We start from the raw sequence: 20,571 nt of genomic DNA, 5'->3' as shown, positions 1-20,571 counted from the left end.
AATTACCCTTATAAGTTCTATGTAAGTGTGTAAATATATATTTATCGTGTAAATTGTGTTATGCTTTCAAAGTTTCATATAGCAATAATAATATGTTACATCCTGAATGTATCTTTCATGGATAAACAAAACAGAAAACACTTAAAGGTTTCGTATAATAACGTTAAAACTATATTGTAATAACGTAATTTAAAAGAATAACTTTAACTGTTAAGTAATTTATATTTTATGAAAGAGTTTAACAGTATTTTTTTCTTTTTTTAATACTTTGTGTCTTTACGCATATTCTTCGCACAATGCAGCGTGCAGAGACCCAACTCATAATTAGCAATCGTTGGCCCATCGTATTTCTCAAGAGCACTGGTGGTATCGCTGCAGGCACTCTCCAACACAATAGGCACTCAGCCGCCTTCACTTTTTCGCCTACTGAAGTATCTTGAGTAAGTAATGTATTTACATGTAGTTTGTAAGCCTCTGTACATCACTTCCGGTCATACATTGTAGCGCGCGTGTTCAAGGGCGTCGGATTTGTCGGATCACTCCATCACAAACTGTCGTCGAGGCACCGAGGTAATATTTATATAGTGTAGTGTTCATCCACAATATTTTAAAAGGCCTCAAATATTTTTTTTTATATCTTTAAGTATCCATCTTTTTATACATATATTATCATAATAAAATATTTTTTTCATAAATAAACATCGTAATAAGCTTTCGAGGAAAAATCGTTTATCTATTGTTTATTTTACGGCCAATTTTATCGAGGAAACATCTTTATGATTCTGTCATATAAATAAACCTCCCTGGCTATTAAGTTGCGACAGTCATATGAACCTACACAAAATATCAGAAGGGAGGCTTGGAAGAACATCGACCTCATCAATATCTGTCAATGGCCATAAGTAACCAAATAAAATTACTATGAATGAGCTACCAATACGCGGGTGACGTAAAGGTTTCTGTTTGCTTTCTCGTATTACATGAGATGACCTAATTTGTGAGTAACTTGCCAGTATTATTATTGTGGATTATTATATATTTCTAACAATAAAAGGGCTGCAAACGTTCGGGCGAAACAAAACGAATAATCAAGAATCTGATCACAAAAAGAGGAATACCTTGTTTTGTAATAATTTAATTCGCAAAAACATTCATACTGAAGTTTAATTTTATTAATATCAGATAATATACGAACACCTTGCTTTGGGTATCATCGCCGAGCCAAACCCACTGAAGCTAGGAGGATGAGGGTTTAGGTTTTTTATGACGTAGGGATTCGCTAAGCAGGGATTTATGGTAATACTACTCTTAAGAGTTTATATGTGAATTTATTTATACTATTTTGATGTGTTTCTAGCAAAAGTTGTAAATTTTATTACAAAAGTTTTCGTAAAAACAAATAATTTCAATTTCTTGTATTTATTTCTTTGTTCTGTCATAAGCTAAAAAAAACATAGTACAATAAATATATTTTGATATATTAAAATGAAATACAGCACAGGTTTTATAGGTAACTACGTTATTTCACTCATTAAATAGAAAATATTAGAATGTACACGCAGGTAAACGAACATAAACATGTACATGTATTTCGTTTTACTATTCTGTTTTAAGCCCAAATAAAACAATGATAACATATGCGATCCCATTGCCGGCGAGCTTTACAATTGTGTCAAGGATGATAAGCGAAAAATTCCCTTTGAAAACCGAGAAAGCGACAACGTCTCTTGCTCCCACGTAATTTAACTCGTTACATCTTCAGGCGGTATATTATCTGTCGGCTGTTGTCTATGGCTAGATTTTTTGTAATCTGAATTTAGTTTGTATGTTTGAACATTTTGTATTCAATCAAACATGCATTACTGGCTGGATAGTAAATTGTAATGACATTTGGCATTCAAAAAATATATGTTCAAAGTGGTAGTGCATGCTTTTTATTTAAACTTCTGTGGTGGCATGTGAATCGTCATTATAGAAAATTATTTTAAATGTAAAACTGTCACCGGTTAGGAATGTAGATTATACCGAAATTAACCACACATTAAATAAAATAGATATGTTAATTGCGCAGTATCGAGTTTAAATACTGACGTCAATTATACTTTGTAGTAGATTTTAATAAATAAATAAATAAATTGGTACATTTTAACAGACGCGTTTAAACGTTTTGACAGCATTTAATTTGTAATAATTCTTTCTATTCCATCGTATGTTAAGATAGTTCTACTTTTTTTTAGGACTACTTTAAAAATTTTAAATTTATTTAGTTTTAATATTAAAATAAAGAAAGTCTTGGTTATTTGCTTTTTAAATATGTAAATATTATTCGACCAATTTATATCATAATGATGCTAGATAGTCGTTTCCTTTATTTGAAGTTTAGTATTCTTAGTTTAGTATTATGTTATGATACTATATGTTGAACATTTTATCTCTATGACGTTGATAAAGACGAAGATTAAAATTACGTACGCAGAAGATGTTACGGTGAAAGTTGGAACTGTAAGTACATTTTCAAAATGTCTTTAGGTAAGTTATGAACAAGGCACGGCAACTGCTTTAAAAGTCAAACAATAAAAACGTTTAAGAAAATATGAGTGAAAGGGAATCAGTAAAATTGGCGTGTCTGTAGTCTTTACATTTTAAATGTCTTTGGATGTTTGTACGGTGTAAGTAGTTGATTGTTAGTGGACGAGTGCAGTTTAGACCAGTGCAGTGGTAGAATGATGAAATAAAACTAGGCGTATTTACATTTCCAAAACTAACCGTTGTATTATATTTAAATAGCGATATAAAAGTATTTTTTGGAAAAATACCGGAATTGAAATTAAACCCACGCCGGCAAAGTAACGAGTAAAAGTTTAATTTTATTTTTTTATAATGATGTTAGAAATATTGACAAACAATTGGGTCATCTGATGCTAATTAACCTTCAGACATAGAAACTGGCGCAGTACTAGGTACAAATTACTAATTACTCAATGCAAGGTCAACCACGGGATCTAAGATGTTTTGTCCCTGGTGTCTCACCCTTCGAACCGGAACACAGAAATACGAAGATAACTAAGTAAGTAAAGTAATTAGTAAGTTTAGCTGTGGAATAATTGGTGAGTGACGGGTATGAGCAAAGTTTACCATTGGTAAAGTATTCTTAAGTTATAAATATTTTCGCCATTTCTTCTAGGTTTTTCAAAGATATTTATTTCAGATAATGGTTTTTGATAGTTATATGAATTTTTGAATCGCCATACTTTGTAACGCTCGTCAATTATAGCTAACCTTATCTACTTATAAAATTATTTCCTGAAGTGAATAAAGAAAGTGCTTAAGAAAGTTACCATGGACATCATTGAAGATTTCTCGTAGCCTCGTTAACGAAAAAGGCTCCACTCAAATTAATCATAAGTAGACATTTATAAATAATTCATTACCCAATGGCATGGAGCCAGCGATCATGGTTGGAGTGAGGCGGTGTCCGCTGCACATGGCCGCCATATCTCCCGCTTCATACGTGCCGCTTAATTATGAAAACAGCTCATGGGTTAAAAATAAATTGGTATAATTTGATTTTTATAAGTAAGGCGCTAATAGGTCGAACGGCAATGAGCTCATATATCTAGAAAAATTGCAATCATTATACCAGTAATAAATATTAATTTCGAATGCATTATTTATATTCATTTAATACGATATTTTAAATCAATAAAAAACCCCAAATATAAATAAGTATTAGAAAAAATAGAATATTCGCCACCTTTTTTTAATTAATGAAATCGCAAATATGATAATTATATGCATTAACAAAACGCCAATGATTACAACAACGGAAATAAAACATTTCCTCATTCAGTCATTAGTTCCATATGTTATGAATTATACAAGATCGGGTAATGTAACGTAACAGCACGTGGTTGCAGGGGTCGGTCGTTGACCCGAAATTTCAGGGTACCGTTAGTATCTTTTGCGAAGTATACTTTATTTACAAAAATAATATTTATGGTAATGTGGATGTCATAGCAATTTAATAATGATGGTTTATTTAGTTATTTTTGCGTGTTGATATATTTTATTCAACAAAACAAGCTGTCTAACTTGTTAAGATCGATCTCAGCGAGGCTTTTATAGCACTTTAAACGTTTAGATGAATATTTGTTTAACCTCGACCATTAAAATATAATTTAGAAGTATTTTTGGGTTATCTCGAATGCTTTTTATCTTAAATATAATATTTAATGTTCGTTTAATCTCACTTTTCTCATGTAACAATGACGCACAAAACATGTACTTAATCCATACTTGTCTTATTGTTTATTTACACTTTATTTGCAACATTTATTACTATATAATATAACAGTTATTTCTTTTTTATGTTATCTCCCTTATTATTTATTATATTTTTGAAGGGCCATTTCATAATTAACAGACATCTGAAATTACTTTGAAGTAATGCTTATGCATATACAAATTATAAAAGATCACATAATGTTATGGTAAGGCTAGACTTAATGGAAGGGACTTTGTAAGCCCGCCTATGTTGGTACCACTGACTTACAATCCGGTCGTGTTTCGGTTTGAATAGTGAGTAAACCAGATTACTTCAAGTACAAGGGACATGACTACTTAGTTCCCAAGGTTGATGTCGCATTGTGCGTGTAAAGTAATAAAAGTTAATATTTCTTTACAGAACCAATGTTTAAGGGCTGTAGAAGCCACACCTATTATGAAATACAAATTAGTTAAGTTAGATAAGTTTCGCAAGGTAACAATAAAAAGGATAAAATAAAATTCTTACTCAATTAAAGTTATATAAAACGTAAAGGAAATAAATAAAAGCGATGAATATATTATATATTCAACTAAAAATAAGGAAAAAAGTCGAATTTAAAATATGATTAGTTTTGTATTACTTTTTTGATTGTATCGTCGGATGATAAATTGTTTGTGCAAAATTTCAACTCACTCGATAGACGGAACTAATTATTAGTTAATGTTGCAAGATTTGACCCACGCGTACCATCAGGCGAGTAAGTAATTTGTTTTAACTCTGTGTTAAGTAGTAATTATCTAGATTTTTTAGGTTTTTCTTTCAACTTTATATAAAGGTTTTCGTATTATAAATTTACTGTAGTTACTGTATTCTAAATGTTTACCAGATTATGGAAGAGCTTTAGTTCTTTTAAATAATATTGATAGCCATCTCAACGGTTTTCACCGCGGCGGCTTTTCACAATAGAGAGAGAGACTAATTAGCTGTGCAAGTTAAATTATGACAGTTGTGTGGATAAAAACAGGTGCACTCTGTGATCCTACTCTCTCAAAGTCTGGTTAAACTACATGACCGGAGTGAAACCAACCGCAGAACCAATAGCTTCAAGCGCTTTTCATGACACGAACGTGTAATACTGCCAACATCCTTACTCGACTACCCAGAGAAAAAACTATATATATTATTATTCCTCGTTAACTTTTATATATTATATAAATACTTTAATCATTCATCCTACCGTGATCAAATATAGTCTGCAGAGACGGCAATGTCAACATACACATTGAATGTATCGACTTTCATTCTGCTACCGATATTCAATGCCACCGATGATAAATATTTCATTCGATACTCTCGTAAATCCAATATCTATTGTGTATCGACAACCTTTTATTTGCTATTTTTGTAACCAACATGCACTTTGCTTTTTTTTTAATTGAATACAAAAGCAACATTCGAATTTATATGTTTGTAACTAAAACTAACTCGTTTTGTTCCTTTTAAATTTACCTACGCAGGATCCGAATTTCGGAATATAAATTGAGTTTGTCTCATACTATTTTAAGGAACTTACATTGTGCGGACCTGCACGCATCAAATATGAATAGAACGAGGTGAGAACCAGATCCGGGTTGAAGGGGATCCGTAGTTCTTGATTATCCACATTTTGCATTCGCCGCACGTCTACCGTCTTCCGACTAAGCTAAGATATCGTCAGAAAAGGAAAAGCGCAGGGACAACCGTAGACATATTTATACATCTTCAATATTGAATTACGCAACTTTTTCTTTATAAATAGTAAGATACATATTCATTTGATATTATTCACTCAAAGCCTATACTAATATACAAAGATGTAAAATTAGTTTGTTGTCATATAGGGTGTTACCTCTGGAACTAAAAGATCATATTCAAAAATGAAACAATCACTGATAGAAAACTACATTGTTCCTGAGTGTTATTGGGTATAAATTATATTATAAAAATGTCATTTTCTTTATTCATAAATTGCAATCGTGCGAAGCCGGGGCGGATCGCTTTTAGATCATACACATACACTGATGGAATATAAACTTTATCTACAATACATCATTAACAACAAAAGCATTCGAGACATATAAAACATAATTGGTATTAATATGATAAATCAATGGATACTTATAAATTAAACATATTTGATTGTTATCATATTATTTAGCGGGTTTGGAAATTCGTGACAGTTTAATGGTTGTCGGTTGGTGCTATTATTAATCGCACTCACTGCTATTACTGATAAGTTAGCAAAGGTTTTAAACATGTTCATTGCGCATCAATATGTCGACTGTCTATAATAACCGTTACACGTTTATTTATTAAATATGCATCAATAAAACCGTTAACTTGCCGTTCCACAAATGTCCGTCCGTATAGAGAGGAACAAGCAATTGATTTCATTCAATTGACAATTGTAAAATGCAGCTATTTTTTAGTATATAGCCGTTGCTAATAAATAAAGTAACATTATTTCATAATTAGCAAGTAAACCATTTTATAATGTGAATGATCATTATGTAGATCGGTAATTAGAACGGCAATTGAACATTTTGTAAAACAAGTCGGATGTTATGAGTTTATTGATGTATTTATTTTAAGTACAGTATGAAGCAATAATTCCTAATTACTCTATTTTTGCACATATCTTACTCTATGAACATTCAGTGGTTTGCTTCGATTTGAAAAAATCTTCAGTTAGAATTCAGATATTACAACTGGGCCATCGTATTACAGTTAAAAAAAGGAATATTTTAATAAAGGAAAGGAATATCTTATTAAATTACACGAATAAAATTGAATGGAATGGCTACATAATGTAATGTAATTAGGTTGTACATTACTAGCGTTCTCCAAATTAGGTTGCTGATAAAACATATGCTTTGACAATAGGAAAACTTCCACGTATGTGTGTACCAATAGCATATTTGTCATAACCGTTTTGATTTTTTCAAAAGACGAGCAAATACTTTCCAAAACTGTTCCGTAGCCATATTTAACTCTAAGAATTTTACTCGCATTGTAACAATTTCTAAGAAAAATTTTAAAATTAGGTTATATCTTATTAATCAGCATTGATGGACGTCATATCTAACAATCATTAAAACTAAATTATAATACATTTATAAATACAATTATAAATGGTTTTATCAATTTAATAAAGATTCTAGTTATTATACTTCTAAATAAAACGATTTGGTTTAGAAATTATTTACATGTAAAATTGCAATTCGAACGTTTTGTAAGAATGGTGTAACGTGTAATTACATTTAAATTAATTTCTTCATGCGAATATTATAGTATAATAAAATATAATCATTGACCAATAAATAGAATTAAAAGCAAATATTATTTACGAAATGCAATTAATTGGTTAGATCTAAAAAAAATGTCGCAATATTCTATGAAATATAATTATTCTCGTAACATATGTAAATTTTTGAAAGATTGCGTTGTATACTAGTATCAAATATTACGTTGCGCAGAATAAATAAAAAGAACAACAAATATTTTTTCAAGACCAATGATAAAGTTATATAAACATACGATATATCACGTAGGTATATACGTATAATGGAAACTATCGATTTGTAAATCAATAAAATTATTATTGTAAAATATATAAATGATTTAAAACAAATAAAATATATATCTATTAATTTTTCTTTTCTTTATTGTTGTTTTTTTTTAAGATTAATTAGTGTACAGTTTGTTTGTTTTGTACTTTTATTTATACTTGTTTTTTTATAAATACTTTTTTTCAACTGTGCCGAGTCCTAAATAAACTTTTTTTTCTTTCTTATTTCTAATACATTGTTTTAAAACAGTAATTAATGATAATAATACTGAAAATATATACACAAATTTTGAGTATTTATTTTGAATAAATGTTATCATAATATATCATCGTAGTTTTAACATTACGTATATAACATTTTGCTTTAGGAAATATAATCATCAAAATATGATTTCAGAAATAAAATTACCCGAGTAAAGGACAAAGCAAGTGGCGTTCGTAAAGTTGGTCGGGGTAGAAAATCGCTAAAGTTGTGGGGCGGAGGCAAACGCGAAACTGGGTACCTTATAATTAGCATACCATTCTACTTTCGGCGAAGTCATTTCTCCGGCACCGCCTGACAACTTATACAAGGAAAAATACACGGACATATCTACAAGTAATGGAACATAAAGTCCCAATATCTAATTGTTAAGTGTTGTTGTTTTCTTATATTGTTTATTTTTGCAAGTGTAAATGAAATAATAACATTTCCTTTTAACTTACAATCTGAAAAAGAAACCGAGGGTAAATATATAAATAATTGATATCAAACAAGTGAAATCGTTTCGCGGAAGTGTAATAAAAATAATTTAATATCATCACCATCGCATCTCGTAAATTGACACCGTTTTATAACCGCGTCGCTGCATTACAAAACACTTGAGCGTGTATAATTTAACAAAGCACGTTTATCACGTAACGTTTGATACATCACTTTATTTATTACATAATATCACTCTTATTATAATTATTAATAATTATTATATATTAAACTAATATAAAGGATTTATTAATATCTTTGCAATTCCATACAACAAACAATCGAAATATGCTACGAGCAATAAAAAATGTTGAATTGTCGAAACACAATTAATAAATTTAACTAAAGCTGTTTTTTCAAGAATTTACCTTGCATACTTGGAGTATAACAAAGAAGGAAGTGGACTTTTAAATTTGGGCACTCCTGAGACGGGCATTAATGACCTGAACAGCAATTTCAAAAGACTCCTTAAAGGGAAATCCCTCTTCACCCTCGGAGGGGAAGTAATGCATTTTCCTTTATCGCCGTGCGGACAGTTTGCGCACTTTTCGACACGGGTCCCTTTTACGATTATTGTGTTCACAATGTAACATGCAATCTAAAATAAAATACCTACTAAATGTATAAAATAAACCTACAAGATTTTACGTATCATTTTTATTTCATATTGTTTTAGTGACAAACTTTATTTAAAAAAAAAAACAAAGTAATTTACAGAATAGCTATTTTCTAAAAAATATACAAATTGAATAGTATGACTATCTCGCAATAAACGTAAATAAATTTGCCAGATTGATACCTTTACCCGTAAATGAAGGTTATCTTTTGTAACCAACTTCACATGAATCTCGTTTTCAATTATTACAAATAAGTAACAAGTAAAAAAGTAAGAGAAATTCATATACAACGATAATAGCACCACTTTAGGGCTGTACGTAAAGATAAAATTACATTATCTGTGACATTCATGACATATCAGCTATTCGCAAAAATCAAACGTCAAAGGTAAAAGGTATTTCATGTGGATTACAATACGTATATTGTTGTAATCCTCGAGAGAGAACGACATTTCAAGAAGGAATGGCGCAAGCGTTAGCAGCGAGCTAAAAATGTCAAAATCGTGTCCACATTTCGCCTTGGGAGCGACATTATAGCAAAGCAAGCTACACCGGAAAACTGTCAACCGCATGGAGCGTAAAATAATGCACCACATGTTGAATAACATCGGTAATTAATTGCGTCAAGGGAAAGCGCAAGTGTTCTCATGCGAGTTAGAGGCAAAAACTGCATATTAGATAATGGTAAATTGACGAGTTAGTAACGCGCGGGAGGGTGTACGGGTTATAATTACATAGGTGGTGGGGGGAGGGCATGAACTCCCGTTCCCGACACTCGAACCGCATGACTGCATCACGGCATGCGGCGTACATGCACATGTTGCAGCTTTTAAGTACACTCCGCGAGATTGGCAAACCTGGACTGACAATCGTTCACAATAAAAAGTAAAAATCATAATGAGAATTGTATTTGTTATTCAATTAGACCGACAATTTGATTTCTCACGTATCGGCCATTGTTAAAACATGGCGTTATTTCACACGTTAAAGTTCAATGCGCTCAAAGATTATTTATTTTAAAGATAAAACTGTCCCCGGAGTTGTCAAACTAAATCAGTCTACAAACAGTGTTGTTATAACTCTTTCCATGTTTAGAACGGAGCCACCGACGGCTATGGCATGTATCCATTTCCTGGGAATATTTTTAAAATCGGATGGTGTTGACACGAATAGCATAGCACCGTGAGTATCGTTCTTAACGCTTAAACGCCATCGATTGCAATGGTTTAATAGTTGTTGAAAGTTTGAGTTGTTTAGGTTTTATTAAATAGGCCAATCGTGCTAGAAAGTGCAAAAGCGCTTTCGTTACACCACGAGACGTGCTGATAATCGAAATGGAACGAACCGTTCACTTAAAACTATGAAATAAGTATCGTTTATTATTTATCATATAAAAAACATTTCAAAATAATAAACATAGTACATCGATGCAAAGTGTCAATGCGACATCATCGAAACGTAAAGTGACAGCTATCAACTAAGGATTTCTCTAGAAAGCTTCGTACGACACCAGACACCGTATGCTCGTCCCATTTGAAAATGTAAATCTTGTTTGAGTGAAAATAATCGCTTTCTAACAAAGTAGGCTTCAGTCAGTGCATTCTACTTATTGTAGCGTAAAGAAAGGATTAACTTACCATTGACACTTGCAATTTTAAACACGCACTAAATAATCCAATTTCGTTATACATGAGATCAGAAGTCTTTTGTTAATTCTTTTCATAATCCGGTTATTTATTTATTTATTATTTATTATTATTTATTTATTTATAGGTAGGTCATTTTTGTATATTTTTTTGGCATATTTTACTGTATGTATCTAGTATCAGACAACTGATAAAAATATTAATCTCTTAGTTTACATCATTACAAAAACTGTTTAAGTAGTTTGGTTAAGTGTTCTATTTGAAAGTTCACAACTAAAACTACAATTTAAACATTTAGCAAACATAAACAAATTTTATTTAACCTTTTAACTAATGAGAGCAAAGCGCAAAGCAAACAAAGGAAACCCATTTCGTCTCTAGAGCTAAAGATAAAACTACAACCAAATCAATAGAACGGATAGAAACATCCGGCGGAGAATGCAATAAACATTCGAATAGTCGTTATCGTACGGGGTACTACAGATATACATACTGGAAATGACATCTAATTATACTAAAATTAAGTTTTATTTGTTTTCCGCAGTTATACAAACACCAATACCAATTCTATAGCTATGACACCTATTAAGTACTGATAAATGGATTGTTTAGAATGTGTTCTGATTATATACAAACGCTTTTCATTGATATTTTCTGTTTTTTTTTTTTTATCAATATAAACTCTTATCAACAAAATCCAAACAACACAGTATTTGATTCATATGCCGTAAATTAAAGTTGAAATTAAACTTAGTAGTTAATAAGCTTAAAATGCACGGGAAGTTCGCAAAGCTGTCTTGTAAGTTGTAGCTGTAATTTTAGGTTATTGTGTTACTTACTATTAATTAAGAGAATATCTCGAGATAAAAAAAGTGAAGAGGTGGAACATGCAACAACGTTTACCCATCAAAGTGTATTTATATTCTACAAAGTATTTATTACGTTAAAATAAAATAAAATGATTTTTATATAATATCTAAATTATTTGGTTAAAAAACAATACTAAGATTGATACACTACGACGGCTTACATGAGTTAAGTGTAAAGTTAATTTACATTGAATGCACACTACTTTGTACAAAAATAATATGTAATTACATATTTTTTCTCATGGCAACGCATGGCAGAAGAAGTCGTAAAAACACATGTTTAAATAAAACCGATTAGTTTAATCATATAAGGATAAAACAGAACACTAGAAATATTTTAATGAAATGATCTCGCTCGTATTTTACAAGAAAGCACAACTAAATTCTTAATTCAAATATGATTTCAAGCGAGGAAACGAGACGTTACATACATATCTGTATCTATCCACAAGCCGTTGAAATGAATATTCCTCGAACAATAAAGCTCAAGTCAAAGTCATATCGCAAAAGAAATCAAATACAGCAAAATTATTGATAGCACTTAATTTAACTGCAAGCGTACCGGGCACCGAACCGCCACACAAGTGGTGGGAACGTGACCTCCGCTCGCTAGGTCCTTTTATTATTCTCCCAGCGAGCTCACCCTTACACATATGCAATTTCATATTTCATAATATTTCATATCGCACGTCGAATTAGCTTATGCCTCGAGGGAAACGAAATAGCTAAGTACCGATCTTATGATCTTATTTTGTTTTAGCATTATAGTAACTTCAACATTTTATTTTTTTAATAAAAATATAATCAACGGGATACGTGAAGGAGATAATTTGATGTTTTGTTTAATTGTTTCCACGCTCTTTGATCTTTTACAATATGAAATTCATATAGAAAAGTATAATAGCATATTATATCAAATTAAATGATATTATATAGGTTTATGCTTACGTAGTCGTCAGACGGCGTGATTCGTTTCGGTTCGCACAACACCCGTCAAACGGCTGTTATACGTCTGAAGTAATAATAGCACAATAATAAATAATCTCACGATGGATCCGAGATATGCTGGAATTTATTTAACTGACAATGATATCGTGAGCATTTTAGAAACTTATATAAATTTTATTGCAAATTGTTATTTCATTTATTTTAGTTAGATTATTATATTTCATCAATAATTATTATCAAATTTATAAATCATTTAACTTAATTTGTAATTTATATTATCAAATCCTCTTATTTTGATTTTATAAGAAAGTTAATTACTATTAATAAAGCGTTGTTGAGAATTGGCAATAATAAGTACATAGTTATCGGTGTTCCATACAATAATCCGATTTATATTATCCTTACAAGATATATTAAATATATTCTAAGAGTTTTAATTACGTCATAACTTTACGTCTGAATAATGCCAAGCATTTCAAGAAAAAAACACCGAACTGATGTAATTCAGAGTAATACGCATTTTGTATTCTAGATCAATGTATAAGATACATTTATTATAAATTCAAAACTTTCTTAAGATCAACAAACTGTATGAACAAAATCCATCGAGAAGCCGGAAGCGGGCGTAACTCGTTCACATAACATCAATACATCTTAATATAACTAGCATCAATATCGCACCAAACAATCTCACCGGCTGTACACAGCCAGCGAACTGCTACAGTATATGTACATACCTATCAGCGTTGCAGAATCATCGATAGTTTGACTATCGATAGTTGACCTCGAAAACTATTCAGGATATCGATAGTACTATCGATAGTTCATTTTGATCAATATTAGTGATCTATCTATAGTATCGCTAGCTTTTTGTAAGCAACACTTCTATCGATAGTATCGATAGTTTTGGACCATCGATAGTTTAGGTTAAAAGTAATGGTTTATGCAATACTATCGATAGTATTGCTCATAGGGAGCTATCGATACTATCGATAGTATTGACAAGTGATAATACTATCGATAGACTATCGATACTATCGCTAACACCTTAACTATCGATAGTATATCGATAGCGGACTATCGATATGCAACACATATACCGATAGAACACTTCAAAATAATCACATTGAGATTAAAAAAATAAAATAAACTAAGCTTAAATTTTTATTCAATATTCTATTTTATCGAATGCTTTCTACCATTAATTAATAACCATAGGACGATATGATGTAGTGTTTTCTTGGCACAACTAAAAGCCATCAAGCAAATAATTGAATGCGTGACGTATGATCTCTGGGTAGGATAGGATATCTCGGTTTAATGGTAATGAGCAAAGATATCCTATATATATTTACAATATATATTTATATATACTTAATAATATTTATCCATTAGATTCAGATGAAGTATTTTTTTCCTTCTTTATTTTTAATAAATCAATATGTCAAGGCAACAGGCAGAGAATAAAACAAGAAATTTAGTACTAAACAGCATAATAACTAAGCACACGGTTCTTGTGCCAAGCTTAGCTAGATTCATACAATTTGTTCGAGCGACAAATCCGACGAATACAAAATATTTCCAACTTTTTACATCACGTTGCTCAAAAAATGTATGCTTCTAGCTTTTAAATCGATTCGGCGCTTAACCGCAGACTAGCTTGTTTCCATTTTCCGACCTTCGCATCGTTTCAAAGGTTTGCCTCAAACAATTTCGGACCAACTTTTTTTGTTATCATAATAACAATTTCAAATTCATTGAATATTTCACTTTTCATTCATTTTTATTGAGATAGAATAAAAAAACATTACAACAAACAAAAAAAAAATTACATTAAAAATACAAATAACGATGTATGTGTATACAGATGATTCAACAACTATCGATCTATACAATCACGAAGGCGCGATCTTCCACGTTAAAATATCAGCATTTTAATAAAATAAACTTATAATATAACCTAATTTGTCTTTTTTCTTTTCTTTAGTTTCACGCACTCTAAGACATCTTATAAGCTCGAGCGTTACTTACTCAGACTAATGCACGCCGATAGTAATAATTAGTAGGGTATAAAAAGTGGCAATGTGTGAAAAAGTAATAAAATTAACATATTAAGAATTTATTTATAAATAGCTTCACCGCTTCACTAGTAATTTAATTACATGGCAACACAAAATGTGACGAAAGTCAGTTTAACGCAACAAAACTGAGAAATAGTCTATAAGTTGGGAAGAATGGTGTGATCAGAGACGGGTTAATCATTGTTGGCGCGGCATCAAGCGGGGATAAGCGGCAATTTGTCAATCACGAGAATGCCTTACAAAAGCTTTCAATAACCGTCCCGTGTTTGGCGAGCAACGTCATCATCGTAGCCATTAATCTCTGAAATATATTCCTATGCACATCATATTTTAAAATTTATTATTTTTAAATTTTGACAGTCAAGATGAAATTTTATTATTAGATTTTTTTATAAAGAAACGATGAAATCGTTATTATAGTCAATATTATCACAATATTGCATTGATTTATCATATCGATAGACTTCCTATAGATCTATACAATTATTTTTTTAATATTGGTTTTATTATTTCAATTAAGGATGAACTATGAGCGATAATATCGATCGAATAGTATAAGCGTAATGTTGCTGGAGAATATATTTATTTTTATTGAATCATCAATCTTTACGCGCGAACATTAAAACGCCTTAACGTAAGCTTATGAAAGAATTGATGTAGTGATGTTAGTTTACGATGATACCGCCAAAGTCGGTAACGATATTGGTTGTTTATTTTACTTCATAGAAAATAAATATTATAGTAAACTATGCTATTATATTATGCTTTAACTTTACATTATGATAACATAAATAAAGTACAACACATAATAGCTAAAACTTTTTGCCAACAATGTTTGGACATGCAAAACTACAATTTAAACTTTAAAAACGAAGATCGAGAAGTAGAATAATTAGTAGAAATAGTTTATTCGATGAATGAAATGTGGATTCGATTCCTGATTATTAAAATGTACGTGCAATGTTTTCCGTAAATGATAAGTTACGTATGACGTAAAATGATACTCTGTTTGGAGGCATTTATCCCATAAATGTTATAAATTAAATTATCATATTATTTCTTGATAGTAGAGCTTTGTGGGCTTGTACAGTCGGGGTAGATTTTAACAACAATATTTCGTATTGTTGTCTTTATAGAGATAGGCGAAGTTTGCAATGTTTAAAATTTCTTAAACCGCCTGTGTCTTTGGGCGACAAGGACAACTTTTATATTTGAATAATATACACATCGGTCATAATTAACTTTTTTTTGGACGAAATATATTATTGAATGTTTTTAACATTATACAAATTATGTAAATTATGATTCATTCGCTTGTAGCGTACACGGTACAATGTAACAAGACTCTGATTTACAATCCTCACTGGATGATATCATTGTGCATGACCTTGTCACACCTTATACAAATGATTAGATGTCACTCCTTATACACCACATATATATAAATAATTTTATTTATAACTTTGATATAACAGTAAAAAAATATTTAAAATATTCCATAAAATGTAACGTAGAAGGACAAATTCGGAACCCGCCTACGTGTCCATACGTTTTGTTAAATTTTTACCATTACTTTAAAGGTGTTGTCTATATTGAAATTACAAAAAGGTAAATTTTGTTAGATTGTACCTATGTAATGTATCTAATCCTCATAAATAATGAACCAGTTCTAAAAATGTTTTTACCGGTAAAAATCTACATTATTCCTTATTATAGTAGGGTATCAATTCAATTTAATCCCATATCATTGTCTTTATTGCACCCAAATTATTATATGTTTTTATCCATATAAAATTTGAATATAACGATAGAATAAAATTTACGATATATTAAGATAACATTTTTTTTAATGGAATCGATTTTAAAACACACATCATAATTTATAAAAAATCTATACATCTTAAATCACGTCATTATATAGCCGCTTATGGGTGCGTTTGTGTATACACACACATAGGTGACTCGAGGATCGTTCATCTCGCATTTCAAGAAGACGGATGATGAGTTTGTATTCGCAACATTACAAACACGTAATAACATAAATCTGAATACGTTTTCAATTAATTTAATTTCGCAGTTTTTTAAATAAACTCATAATATTTTAAGTATCTCGTATAAATATAATTGGAAATTTAATAAACAACAATAATTAGAAAAGTAATCTCGCTAGTTTTTTAACCAATTCGTCTGGGCTGAAGTATTTTTTTCCGAACCGGTAGTAGATTTATGACAAACTTTAAGCAAGCCGGTTTTACGGCGTCAAATTTAAAGTTGATACCTCATTTTTATTTTATAAGGTTTTAACTCCATTTGCTACTATAGTAGAAGAGTAACAAAACTACCAACTGATTGTCAATAATTGTCAGCTTAAATATAATAAAAATATTTGACGTTATCCTCAGCTTGCGAGGCGAGTTCCGTATATCGACAAAAGATCGATTTCAATTAAAAGAGCAAACAATATCGTCACCGCGCCAGAAAAGCCGGTGCAAGGCCGAACAGAATTGCCTATACGTATCCTGTCCGAAACTATCAACCATGTCCCTTATTGGTATTACTGATTGATACCGTCGTTTTATTTTACAAAAAGGAATATGTTTTATTGATACAGGAAATAAAGATATTTCATTATTTTAAGAGGTAGAACACCTGGTCTCGCACGAGCCGAGTAATGAATTGTTATGCATTCCGAACCGGTGGTAGCTTCACTTATACTCATATAATTTGTTAAATGATGATTCAAAAGTGCTTGTAAAAGCCTACTTAAATAAAGAATATTTTGATTTTGATTAGCGAATGAAAAGCAAATTTACCTTTCGTTCTTTTGTGTCGTCAAAACCTTTAAGTTACTTTCAAAGTACTGAAAGCTTGCCCACTTAAATTATCCTAATGTAAATCAATGTGCCCCTGTTCGTACGCATAATTATTTATAAAAAAAAAACTGTTTGTTTACTTAAATTTTAAAACGGCTTTAATTATTATATAATTATTCTCAGCAGTAAACACGAAGAAGAGGAGCGAAGTTTCTTTCTTTTTAGTAATTTGTTATAACTGCTCAAAAAAAAACAACCGTGTAAAAACATGTGCAAAAAAAATTTATATTTTTATAGTGTCCATAATAGATGTTATAATTGGTCGGCAAACAATCTTGACTATTAATGAATGTATGAAGCATGACCAGTTAATGATGTTATGTGTCGTTATGGTCACGATATGTTAATTTAATTCATATCTATTCTTTCTCTTCATTTTCCGTTAGTTCAATGACCTAAATAATCGACGGACGTGTTAAGGAATCAACGGAGTAGTAACAACAATAGTTAACATCTAATAATATTGTTATATAGTCGTTTATAACTAGCACAGTGAGTTTGGTTCAACATTTAGCTTAAATAAACCATAGACAATATTTGCTTTTGTACAATCGTTTAATGCAAAAAAATGTAATTACCCTCATTGACTAGTACAAAAAGGCCTAAATATTATTATTATAAATTTTGATAGTTCGTTGAGATTATTGGATATTGAATTTTGCTTTGATGGTGTTCTATAAACATGTGTATGTGAATTAAAGCAGATTTCACATATTTTAACTGGCGTTGTTGAAATTATATTTACTCTGTACTAATTGAAATTTCATTGTTTGCGATTGGATTGCAATCAATTAAAAAACAAATAGTATTGGATTACAGCTAGTGGTACTAGTTACGTTTAACTAAGTAGATCTATGCCATAATGCAGTGGATGATAACTCGCATTCAGATAGTTTAAGTTTTACAAGCGTGACTGTAATAGCGGAAAGTACATTTGAAATATTTCTCACGGTGGCCATAAATGCTTCAAATTATCAACCATGAAGTAAATGTGGTTACTGTTTAACTGTTTCCCTATCCATGCGAAATTACGATGATACATTCCACGTTATACAGGAAGATATTACGTTAGAAAAACACGGTACACTTTAAATGTGATGTAGCTCGTAAACCTACAATTTAACAAGGGTTTAAATGCAAATTGCACACATTTGTTTCCTTAATTTTACGTATAAATATATGTTTGTGCATTATGATGTACTTTACAATGTTAACTGAAAATATACATAAGTATATAAAGCAATATACTTTATAATCCATTCTCATTTTATTTCTCCATATTTTTTCCAATAAGGCGAATTCTATCTCTTATAAATATCTCTAATAACTTCTCTCATCTCAGTAAACAAGTAAATCACATACTTAAAAAAGTTTATATTTAAGAATGGACCTTGATAGGTCAACACGCAATGACATTATTGCTTTTAGAAATGTTAAACATTCCTTACATCGTCAATACATACCTTCATTATGCCCCTTCAACCTGTATTAACACTGGCTCTCTCACCCTTCAAATCCGAACACAAAAATTCTAAGAGTTGCTGTTTGGCGGTAAAATTTCTAACAACTTGGTGGTACCTACCTAGACGGATTGCACAAAGCCCTACAACCAAGCATATTTTTAATAAATAATATTATCATAGCCTTCCGTGTAAAGGCAACCTGTATGGTTTGGATCTTATTTAACGAAGCTGCTCCAATACGGTTTGGAGCATACTAATGAAATGACAAAATTATATTTTCCTTTTTTTCTTTTTACGAAGTTTTTGCTCGCCGCTGAACATTAATTACATTATAAATTAAAATTTTGAGCTTCAAATAATCCAGTGAGCTAGCTTTGACGCGATGTTTAGTTAGGATACACGTGTCTTGTGCAATGGGCCACATCAGTTCTGACTATATGTTATGAACATCGAAATGTACGACTTGTGTGTTCAAGAAATCTTTTCAAGTATTCTTGTCACGAATAAGTAATTACGATACATCAAAATGTACATATTTTATGATAGTAGGGAGCAATATTTCACTACAGTGACTTGGGAACTACTTTGTTTATGATATTAAGGTCATATTCATTCAGTATATATGGTAGATAGATTAATAAATTTATGTTGGCAATTCTTTATTAAAATCTCGGAAGCGGCTCTAACAAGATCGTAGGTTTTACTTTTATTGCGCTGTTTTTGAACCTACGATATATAGATAAATGAATCGAATTTAGTACTTCTTTTTTTAAGTTTGCCGATTCATAAATTCAAATAATAGTAAAAAATACATGAAGATAAAAGCACATTATTCAATACAGGATTACATAGATGACAGAAAGACGTGGAGCTAATACTTGTTGACTTCCAGCCAGTATACTCGTATATTATATTTATATAAAATTGTATTTGGCTAAAATAACTTTGTATTTTAAACGTTGAAAAAGAGTAACTACTGATCTTCTTGCCGGTTCTTCTCGGTAGAATCTACTTTCCGGTGGTAGCCTCACTTAATATAGTTTGTAAAATGACGATTCAAAAGTGTCAGTAAAAGCCTACTTGAATAAAGTATATTTTGATTTGATTCTATACAAAAAAAAACATTTTTTTGTTATATATTAAAGAGCGTATTTAGCTCGGCTTACTTTAAAAGGTGTTTAGATTTATTTTCATTTTCAGTGTTTAAATTTATTTTCTTCCAAAAACTGAGAAATAAAATAAGTTTGCTACGGAGGTTCTTAAGAAATTAGACTGCCCCAATTGTTCCTTCAAAAGGTGTGGTTCGTTCTTAAGTAATGAATTCCCAAATACACAATAATTCGTGTCATTAAGACTGGATGTTCTCTTTTTAAATTCAAATAAATTAAGTTTTGAGATATTATGTAGTACATTGATATGTTTGTTTCATCCTCATTATTAATTAAATATAAACTATTT

General features: G+C 30.6%; 1 protein-coding gene across 2 annotated transcripts in view; it reads right to left on the bottom strand.

Annotated features, from left to right (window-relative positions):
- Positions 1-20,571, bottom strand: part of LOC125076882 — a 128,899-nt gene that overhangs the window by 99,396 nt on the left and 8,932 nt on the right. The window lies entirely within an intron of this gene.

Source organism: Vanessa atalanta, chromosome 3 (assembly GCF_905147765.1).
Source record: "Vanessa atalanta chromosome 3, ilVanAtal1.2, whole genome shotgun sequence".
Taxonomy (NCBI): Eukaryota; Metazoa; Arthropoda; class Insecta; order Lepidoptera; family Nymphalidae; genus Vanessa; species Vanessa atalanta.
Note: the sequence above shows the minus strand (reverse complement) of the source record. Positions and strands in the feature narration are given on the sequence as shown.